General features: G+C 39.6%; 1 non-coding gene across 1 annotated transcript; it reads left to right on the top strand.

The window, feature by feature from the left end:
- The first annotated feature begins 9007 nt into the window (after positions 1–9007).
- LOC112699890 (small nucleolar RNA R71) lies at positions 9008–9115 on the top strand. The gene has a single exon (XR_003152823.1). It is a non-coding gene; the product is annotated as a small nucleolar RNA R71 (small nucleolar RNA).
- Positions 9116–9589: the final 474 nt, after the last annotated feature.

Genomic DNA, 9589 nt, shown 5'->3' with positions numbered 1-9589 from the left:
GTAGAGAAAAGAAGCTCACTGGCATGAAAACGCTAGTAAGAGGCACTTTCTGGCGTTTAACGCCAGCCAGGGTACCTGGATGGGCATTAAACGCCCAAAACAAGCAACTTCTGGGCATTAAACGCCAGAATGGATGCCATTCTTGGCGTTTAACGCCAGAATTACAGCATCCTGGGCATTTAGAAAAATGGCCAGTGATAAAGACTTTCTGGCGTTTAACGCCAGTCAGGGTACCTGGATGCAGCGTTTGGACGTTTAACACCAGGAATGTGGAGGGGAGGTAATTTTGTTTTCAACCCAATTTTTTTTATGTTTACATCCATGATTTCTTGCATAAATATATTTCAAATCCTCATATTTTCAATCTCAAATTTAAAAAAAAAATACCTCTTAATCCTAAAAATCTTTTATTCTTTTCAAATCTTTTTCAAAATGCATATATATTTTTAATTTCTCTTCAAAGCTTTTTCAAAATTCATATATCTTTTTAATAAATTTTCAAATTTAGATTTATCTTTTTCAAAACTCTCTCTTATCTTATTTTAAAATTACATCTTTTGCATATCATAATTATCTTTTTACAAATCATATCTTCTATCATATCCTTTTCAAAAATTTTCGAACCAACCCCCTCCCTTTTAAATTCACATTCGGCCACCCCCTCTCCTCCACAATTCGAATTTGACTATCCTCCTTCTCCTTTCTTTTCCTTTATTTTGCTTGAGGACAAGCAAACTTCTAAGTTTGGTGTGTTTTGCGTGATCACTGAGCTAAGACTCACTAAGATCATGGCTCCTAAGGGAAAACAAACCACTTCAAGAGGCAAGAAAGAGAATAATCCAATACCACTTTGGAATCAAGAGAGGTTCTTAACCAAGGAACATTCAAACCATTACCATAAAATAATGGGTCTAAGGTCAGTGATCCTGGAAGTAAAATTCAATCTGAAAGAAGACGAATATTCAGAGATCCAAGAGCAAATTCGAAACAGAGGCTGGGAAATTCTAGCCAATCCTGAGACAAAAGTGGGTAGAAACATGGTTCAGGAATTCTACTCAAATCTGTGGCAAACAGAGAGACAGAGAATGACTGGAACCGCTTTCTATACCTTTCAAACCATGGTTAGAGGGAAGATGATTTACTTCTACCTTGACAAAATAAGAGAGGTCTTCAAGCTACCTCAACTACAAGATGATCCAGAATCCTTTAATAGGAGAATGATATGTGATGATAAGCGCTTGGACCGAATTCTAGAGGACATATGCTTCCCTGGAACCAAGTGGGCAACCAGCACAAAAGGTGTTCCAAATCAATTCAAGAGAGGGGATCTCAAATCAATTGCTAGGGGTTGGCTGGATTTCATTGGGCATTCCATACTGCCTACCAGCAACCGCTCCGAAGTCACTATCAAGAGAGCAGTGATGATCCATTGCATTATGCAAGGACACAAAGTGGAAGTTCATCAACTGATTTCTTGGGACCTTTACACAATTGAAAATAAGAACTCCAAGGATGCCAATGGCTTACCCAAACTTGATTTCTCTGCTGTGTAAAGAGGCTGGGGTGAAGATGGGAGTAGATGAGTTCATCCCAGTCGAACATCCGATCACCAAGAAGTCAATGGAGGGACAACAAGTACAAGAAAACTCCATCAAAAGGAGGGCACAGGAATTCCTCCCAGAAATCCCTCATATTGACTACTGAACCCGCCTAGAAGCATCTGTCACCAAGTTGCAAGAAACTATGGATCAACTCAAGGAAGAACAGCAGAATCAAAATTTTATGATCTGCAAACTGCTTAAGGAACAAGAGAAGCAAGGGCGTGAACTACAGGAGCTGAAGCGCCAGAAGCTTTTTCTTGAAGGTCCAGACAACCCACAAATTGAAGGAGCGTCGATCTCCCAAAATAAAGGTTGTTGAGTCCTAATCTTAATTCTGTGATAACTTTTGCTATTAGAAATCTATCTTAGGAGTCATATGAGTAGTAGTAATTAGTATTTTTATTTTTATTTTTATCATCTCCAAGTAAGATATAATTTATTTTTCTCATCATCATTAAACATGAATAAAATAGCAGATATTTTTAGAATAAGGAGGCAATTTTTTTTTGAGTTCTTAATAAGAAAAATTCAAATTATTTATATGTGGTGGCAACACTTTCTGTCTTCTGAAAGAAAGCTTAAACAATGCATATTTTTTTATCTTGTTGTTTATGAATGCTAAAACTTTTTGCTCTTGAAAGAATGATGAAAAAGAGAAATGTAATTGATAATCTGAAAAATCGTAAAATTGATTCTTGAAGCAAAATAAAAAGCAGTGAAAAAATGGCGAAAAAAAGAGAAAAAGAAAAAGAAAAAGCCAATAGCCCATAAAATCAAAAGGCAAGGGTAAAAAGGATCCAAGGCTTTGAGCATCAATGGATAGAAGGGCCTAAAAGAATAGATCCTGGCCTAAGCGGCTGAACCCAGCTGTTCTTAACCATGTGCTTGTGGCATGTAGGTCCAAGTGAAAAGCTTGAGATTGAGTGGTTAAAGTCGTGATCCAAAAGGGTGTGCTTAAGAACTCTGGACACCTATAATTGGGGACTTTAGTAAAGCTGAGTCACAATCTGAAAAGGTTCACCCAGTTATGTGTCTGTGGCATTTATTTGTCCGGTGGTAATACTGAAAGACAAAGTGCTTTGGGCCACGGCCAAGACTCATAAAGTAGCTGTGTTCAAGAATCAACATACTAAACTAGGAGAATCAATAACACTATCTAAATTCTAAGTTCCTATGGATGCCAATCATTCTAAACTTCAAGGGATGAAGTGAGATGCCAAAACTGTTCAGAAGCAAAAAGCTATTAGCCTCGCTCATCTAATTAGAATTGAGCTTCATGTAAAACTGTGAGATTGCCTCTTGATCTTCAGGCTATCCTATTTTATTTATCTAGTTGCTTGGGGACAAGCAACAGTTTAAGTTTGGTGTTGTGATGAGCGAATATTTCATACGCTTTTTTAGGGTGTTTTAATATAGTTTTTAGTAGGATCTAGCTACTTTTTAGTATATTTTTATTAGTTTTTATGCAAAAATTACATTTCTGGACTTTACTATGAGTTTGTGTATTTTTCTATGATTTCAGGTATTTTCTGGCTGAAATTGAGGGACCTGAGCAAAAATCTGATTCAGAGGCTGATAGAAGACTGCTGATGCTGTTGGATTCTGACCTCCTTTCACTCGAAGTAACATTTTTGGAGCTACATAAATCTATCTGGCGCGCTCTCAATTGCGTTCGAAAGTAGACATCTAGGGCTTTCCAGCAATATATAATAGTCCATGCTTTGCCCAAGTTTAGATGACGCAAACGGGCGTTTAACGCCAGCTTTCTGCCCTATTCTGGTGTCAAACGCCAGAAACAAGTTACAAACCGGAGTTAAACGCCAAAAATAGGTTACGAATTGGCGTTTGACTCCAAGAATAGCCTATGAAAGTAAAAGCTTCAATGCTCAGCCCCAGCACACACCAAGTGGGCCCCAGAAGTGGATTTCTGCACTATCTATCTTAGTTTGCTCATTTTCTGTAAACCTATGTTACTAGTTGAGTATAAAAACTACTTTTAGAGATTTATTTTGGACCTGATGACATTTTTTACATCTGAAATTGTACCTTTCATGGCATGAATCTCTAAACCCCATGGTTGGGGGTGAGGAGTTCTACAACGTCTCAAGGATTTAATGCAAGTATTTCTATTTTCTATTCAATCTCCCTTGTTTCTATTCTAAGATGTTCATTCGCACTTCAACATGGTGAATGTGATGATCCGTGACACTCATAACCATTCTCAACCTATGAACGCATGCCTGACAACCACTTCCATTCTACTTTAGATTGAATGGATGTCTCTTGGGATCAGAGTCTTCGTGACAACAGAGTCTTCGTGACAACTACCTCTCCTGACACCAGAGCATTTAAATCCGTGAGATCAGAGTCTTCGTGGTATAAGCTAGAATCAATTTGCAGCATTCCTGAGATCCGAAAAGTCTAAACCTTGTCTGTGCTATTCTGAGAAGGATCCGGGAAGGGATGACTGTGACGAGCTTCAAACTCATGAATGCTGGGCGTGGCGATAGACGCAAAAGGATCAATGGATCCTATTCCAACATTAGTGAGAACCAATAGATGATTAGCCATGTACATGGACCCTTTTCACCGAGAGGATGGCTGGTAGCCATTGACTATGGTGATCCACCAACATATTGCTTGCCATGGAAGGAGACCTGCATGCATGAAGAAGAAGACAGTAGGAAAGCAGAAATTCAAATGACAAAGCATCTCTAAACTCCAAGCCTGCGTAACAATTATTCATTTCATGCTCTTTCACTTTTTACAATTAAAACTAAAGAACCCTATTGATATCCTGACTAAGAATAACAAGATAACCATAGCTTGCTTTAAGCCGGCAATCTCCGTGGGATCAACCCTTACTCACGTAAGGTATTACTTGGACGACCCAGTACACTTGCTGGTTAGTTGTGTGGAATTACATAATGTGAGTGTAATTTTCATGCACCAACCTTCATGACACAAGCACATTGTTAGGGACAGCTTGATTTAGCTGCTTAGGCCAGGATTTTATTCCTTTGGGCCCTCCTATCCACTGATGCTCATAGCCTTGGATCCTCTTTACCCTTGCCTTTTAGTTTAAAAAGGTTACTAGCTTTTTGCTCTTGCCTTTTGGTTTAAAGAGCTATTGGCTTTTTCTGCTTGCTTTTTCTTTTTCTTTATTTTTTGCCCCTTTTGTTTTTCTCTTTTTTTTTGTTTCGCAAGCTTTGTGTTTTTCACTGCTTTTTCTTGTTCAAGAATCAATTTTATGATTTTTTAGATTATCAATAACAGTTCTCTTTTTTCATTATTCTTTCAAGAGCCAACAATTTTAACATTCATAAACTTCACTATAAAAAATATGCACTGTTCAAGCTTTCATTCAAAAAACAAAAAGTACTGCCACCACATCAAAATAATTAAACTAATTTTAAGATAGAATTCGAAATTCATGTACTTCTTGTTCTTTTGCAAATAGTAACATTTTTCATTTAAGAAAGGTGAAGGATTCATAGAACACTCATAGCTTTAAGACATAGACACTAGACACTAATGATCATGTAATAAAGACACAAACATAGTCATATCATAAAGCATAAAAAACCGAAAAACAGAGAAATAAGAACAAGGAAATTAAAGAACGGGTCCACCTTAGTGACGGCGGCTAGTTCTTCCACTTGAAGATCCTATGGAATGCTTGAGCTCCTCAATATCTCTTCCTTGCCTTTATTGCTCCTCCCTCATGGCTCTTTGGTCCTCTCTAATTTCATGGAGGATAATGGAGTGCTCTTGGTGCTCCATCCTTAGTTGCTCCATGTTGGAACTCAAATCTCCTAAAGAGGTGTTGAGTTGCTCCCAATAATTGTGTGGAGGAAAATGCATCCCTTGAGGCATCTCAGGGATGTCTTGATGAGGGACTTCCTCATGCTCTTGTTGAGGTCCATAAATTGGCTCTCTTATTTGCTCCATCCTATTTTTAGTGATAGGCTTGTCCTCTTCAATGAATAAGTCTTCCTCTATGACAATTCCAGCGAAATTGCATAGGTGACAGATGAGATGAGGGAAGGCTAACCTTGCCAAAGTGGAGGATTTGTCAGCTACCTTGTATAGTCCTAGAGGTATGTTCTCATGAACTTTCACTTCCACTCTAATCATGATATTATGGATCATAATAGCCCGATCCACAGTTACTTTGAACCGGTTGCTAGTAGGAATGATAGAGCGTTGGATGAACTCTAACAATCATGGGGTGTGAGGTCAAGCCTTCTCAGTTGAACCGACTTGCCTTTGGAGTCTCTCTTTCATTAGGCTCCTTCCACACAGATATCCATGAGGACTTGGTCCAACCTTTGATCAAAATTGACCCTTCTTGTGAAAGGGTAAAGATATCCTTGCATTATTGGCAAGTTGAATGCCAACCTCATAGTTTCTGGACCCAGAACCACTGTGAGCCAATTCTTTGGGTTTGGATTCACACTTTAATCATGGTTCTTAGTGATCCATGCGTTAGCATAGAACTCTTGAACCATTAAGATTCCGACTTGTTGGATGGGGTTGGTGAGAACTTCCCAACCTCTTCTTCGAATCCCTTGTCGGATCTCCGGATATTCGCTCTTTTTGAGCTTGAAGGGGACATCGGGGATCACCTTTTTCTTGGCCACAACTTCATAGAAGTGGTCTTGATGGACCTTTGAGATGAATCTCTCCATCTCCCATGACTCGGAGGTGGAAGCAATTGCCTTCCCTTTCCTCTTTCTAGAGGTTTCTCAGGTCTTAGGTGCCATTAATGGTTATGAAAAAAAAAAACAAAAGCAATGCTTTTTTCCACACCAAACTTAAAAGGTTTGCTCGTCATCGAGCATAAGAAGAAAGAAAGGAGGAGAAGAAGAAGAATTGGAGGAGATGGAGATGTGTGAAGGGTTTGGCCAAGGGGGTAGGAAGTGTTGGTGTTGTGTGAAAATGAAAGAGTGAAGAGGGGTATTTATAGGGTAAGGGTGGGATGGGAATCCATGTGAGGAGGGTTGGGTTTGGGAGGGAAGTGGGTTTGGATTTGAATGGTGAGGTAGGTGGGGTTTATTTTGGAAAATAGTGAGTTGATGTGAGTGGTGGAGAGGTTAGGGGAAGAGGGTAGGATTTGATAGGTGAATGGTGTTTGGGGAAGAGTGTTATGGAAAAGTGTTAAGAAGGAAGAGAGTGAGTTGGGGTAGGTAGGGATCATGTGGGGTCCACAAATCCTAAGGTGTCAAGGATTTCTCATCCCTACACTTTTCTAGCGATTAAACACCCACTGTGTTCCATTTCTGGCGTTAAACGCCAGGCTGATGCCCATTTCTAGCGTTAAATGCCAGTCTGGCTACCAATTCTGGTGTTTAACGCCCAGAATGCTGCCAGACTGGGCGTTAAATGCCCATTCTGCTACCCTTACTGGTGTTTAACACTAGCCAGACACCAGACACCCTTTTTTGGCGTTAAACACCAGTCTGGCTGCAAATTCTGGCGTTTAACGCCCAGAATATTGCCAGACTGGGTGTTGAACGCCCATTTTGCTATCCTTACTGGCGTTTAAACGCCAGTAAGTTCGTCCTCCAGGGTGTGCTATTTTTTATGCTATTTTTGATTCCGCTTTAATTCTGCAGCTGTTTTTGTGACTTCACATGATTATCAACCTAAAGAAAACATATACTAACAATGGAGAATAAAATGAAAAAGTAATTAATATAGTTAAATAAAATTAGGTTGCCTCCCAATTAGCGCTTCTTAAATGTCAATAGCTTGACAGGAAGCTCTTACAGAGCTTCACAGATGCTCAGAGCATGGTTGTGGCCTCCCAACACCAAATTTAGAAGATGAGTGTGGGGGCTCTGTCTGACTCTGTATTGAGAGAAGCTTTTCATGCTTCTTCTCCATGTTTACAGAAGAAGATCCTTGAATCTTAAACACAAGGTAGTCCTCATTCAATCGAAGAACTAACTTTCCTCTGTCCACATCAATCACAGGCCTTACTGTGGCTAGGAAGGGTCTTCCAAGGATGATGGATTCATCCTCATCCTTCTCAGTGTCTAGGATTATTAAGTCAGCAGGAACGTAAAGGCCTTCAACCTTCACTAAGACATCTTCTACAAGTCCATAAGCCTGTTTCATTGATTTGTCTGCCATCTCTAGCGAGATTCTTGCAGCTTGTACTTCTAAGATCCCTAGTTTCTCCATTACAGAGAGTGGCATGAGGTTAATACCTGACCCCAGGTCACACAGAGCCTTTTCAAAGGTCATGGTGCCTATGGTGCAAGGTATTAAAATTTTCCAGGATCTGGTTTCTTTTGAGGCAATGTTTGCTGAATCCATGTATTCAATTCATTAATGAGCAATGGAGGTTCATCCTCCAAAGTCTCATTACCAAATAACTTGGCATTCAGCTTCATGATAGCTCCTAGATACTGAGCAAGTTGCTCTTCAATAGCGTCTTCGTTCTCTTCAGAGGAATAATACTTATCAGAGCTCATGAATGGCAAAAGTAAGTTCAGTGGAATCTCTATGGTCTCTGTGTGAGCCTCAGATTCTTTTGGTTCCTCAATAGGGAACTCTTTATTGGTTAGTGGATGTTCGCTGAGGTCTTTTTCACTGGGAATCACTGCCTTTTCACGCTCTCCAGGTTCGGCCATTTTCGTTATAGTTATGACCTTGCACTCTCTTTTGGTATTCTTTTATGTATTGCTCGGGAGAGTACTAGGAGGAGTTTCAGTAACTCTTTTACTCAGCTGACCCACTTGTGCCTCCAAATTTCTGATGGAGGACCTTATTTCATTCATGAAACTGAGACTGGCCTTAGATAGATCAGAGACTATATTTGCTTAGCCAGAGAAACTCTGCTCAGAATTCTCTGTCTGTTGCTGAGAAGATGATGGAAAAGGTTTGCTATTGCCAAACTTATTTCTCCCACCATTATTGTTGTTGAAGCCTTGTTGAGGCTTCTGTTGATCCTTTAATGAGAAACTTGGATGATTCTTCCATGAAGGATTATAGGTGTTTCCATAGGATTCTCCCATGTAATTCACCTTTTCTATTGTAGGATTCTCAGGGTCATAAGCTTCTTCTTTAGAGGAGGCTTCTTTAGCACTGCCAGATGCAGCTTGCAATCCAGTCAGATTCTAAAAATTCATATTGACTTGCTGAGTCAATATTTTATTCTGAGCTAATATGGCATTCAGAGTATCAATCTCAAGAACTCATTTCTTCTGAGTTATCCCATTATTCACAGGATTTCTTTCAAAAGTGTACATGAACTAGTTATTTGCAACCATCTCAATGAGTTCCTAGGCTTCTGCAGGGGTTTTCAGATGAAGCGATCCACCAGCAGTATGGTCCAATGACATCTTGGATAATTCAGACAGACCATCATAGAATATACATATGATGCTCCATTCTGGAAGCATGTCAGAAGGACACCTTTTGGTTAATTGCTTGTATCTTTCCCAAGCTTCATAGAGGGATTCACCTTCTTTCTGTTTGAAGGTTTGGACTTCCACTTTAAGCTTGCTCATCTTTTGAGGTGGAAAGAATTTGGTCAAGAAAGCATTGCCCAAGAGTTTAAGCTTTCTCTAGGTTATGAGTCCAACCATATCTTAGCTATGTCTCTTATAGCAAAAGGGAAAAGCATAAGTCTGTAGACCTCGGGATCAACCCCATTTGTCTTAACAGTATCACAGATCTGCAAGAATTCAACTAAGAACTGATGAGGATCTTCTGATGGAAGTCTACGAAACTTGCAATTCTGCTACATTAGAGAAACTAATTGAGGCTTAAGCTCAAAGTTGTTTGCTCCAACGGTAGGAATTGAGATGCTTCTTCCATAGAAGTTGGAAGTTAGTGCAGTATAGTCACCAAGCATCTTCCTTGCATCTCTTGCATTGTTGCTGGGTTCGGCTGCCATGTCTGCTTCTTTTTCAAAATTCTTTGTAAGGTCGTCTCCGGAGTGTTGTGCTTTAGCTTCTCTTCGCTTCTTCTTTAGA

Source organism: Arachis hypogaea, chromosome 6, assembly GCF_003086295.3.
Source record: "Arachis hypogaea cultivar Tifrunner chromosome 6, arahy.Tifrunner.gnm2.J5K5, whole genome shotgun sequence".
In the NCBI taxonomy this organism is placed as follows: Eukaryota; Viridiplantae; Streptophyta; class Magnoliopsida; order Fabales; family Fabaceae; genus Arachis; species Arachis hypogaea.
Note: the sequence above shows the minus strand (reverse complement) of the source record. Positions and strands in the feature narration are given on the sequence as shown.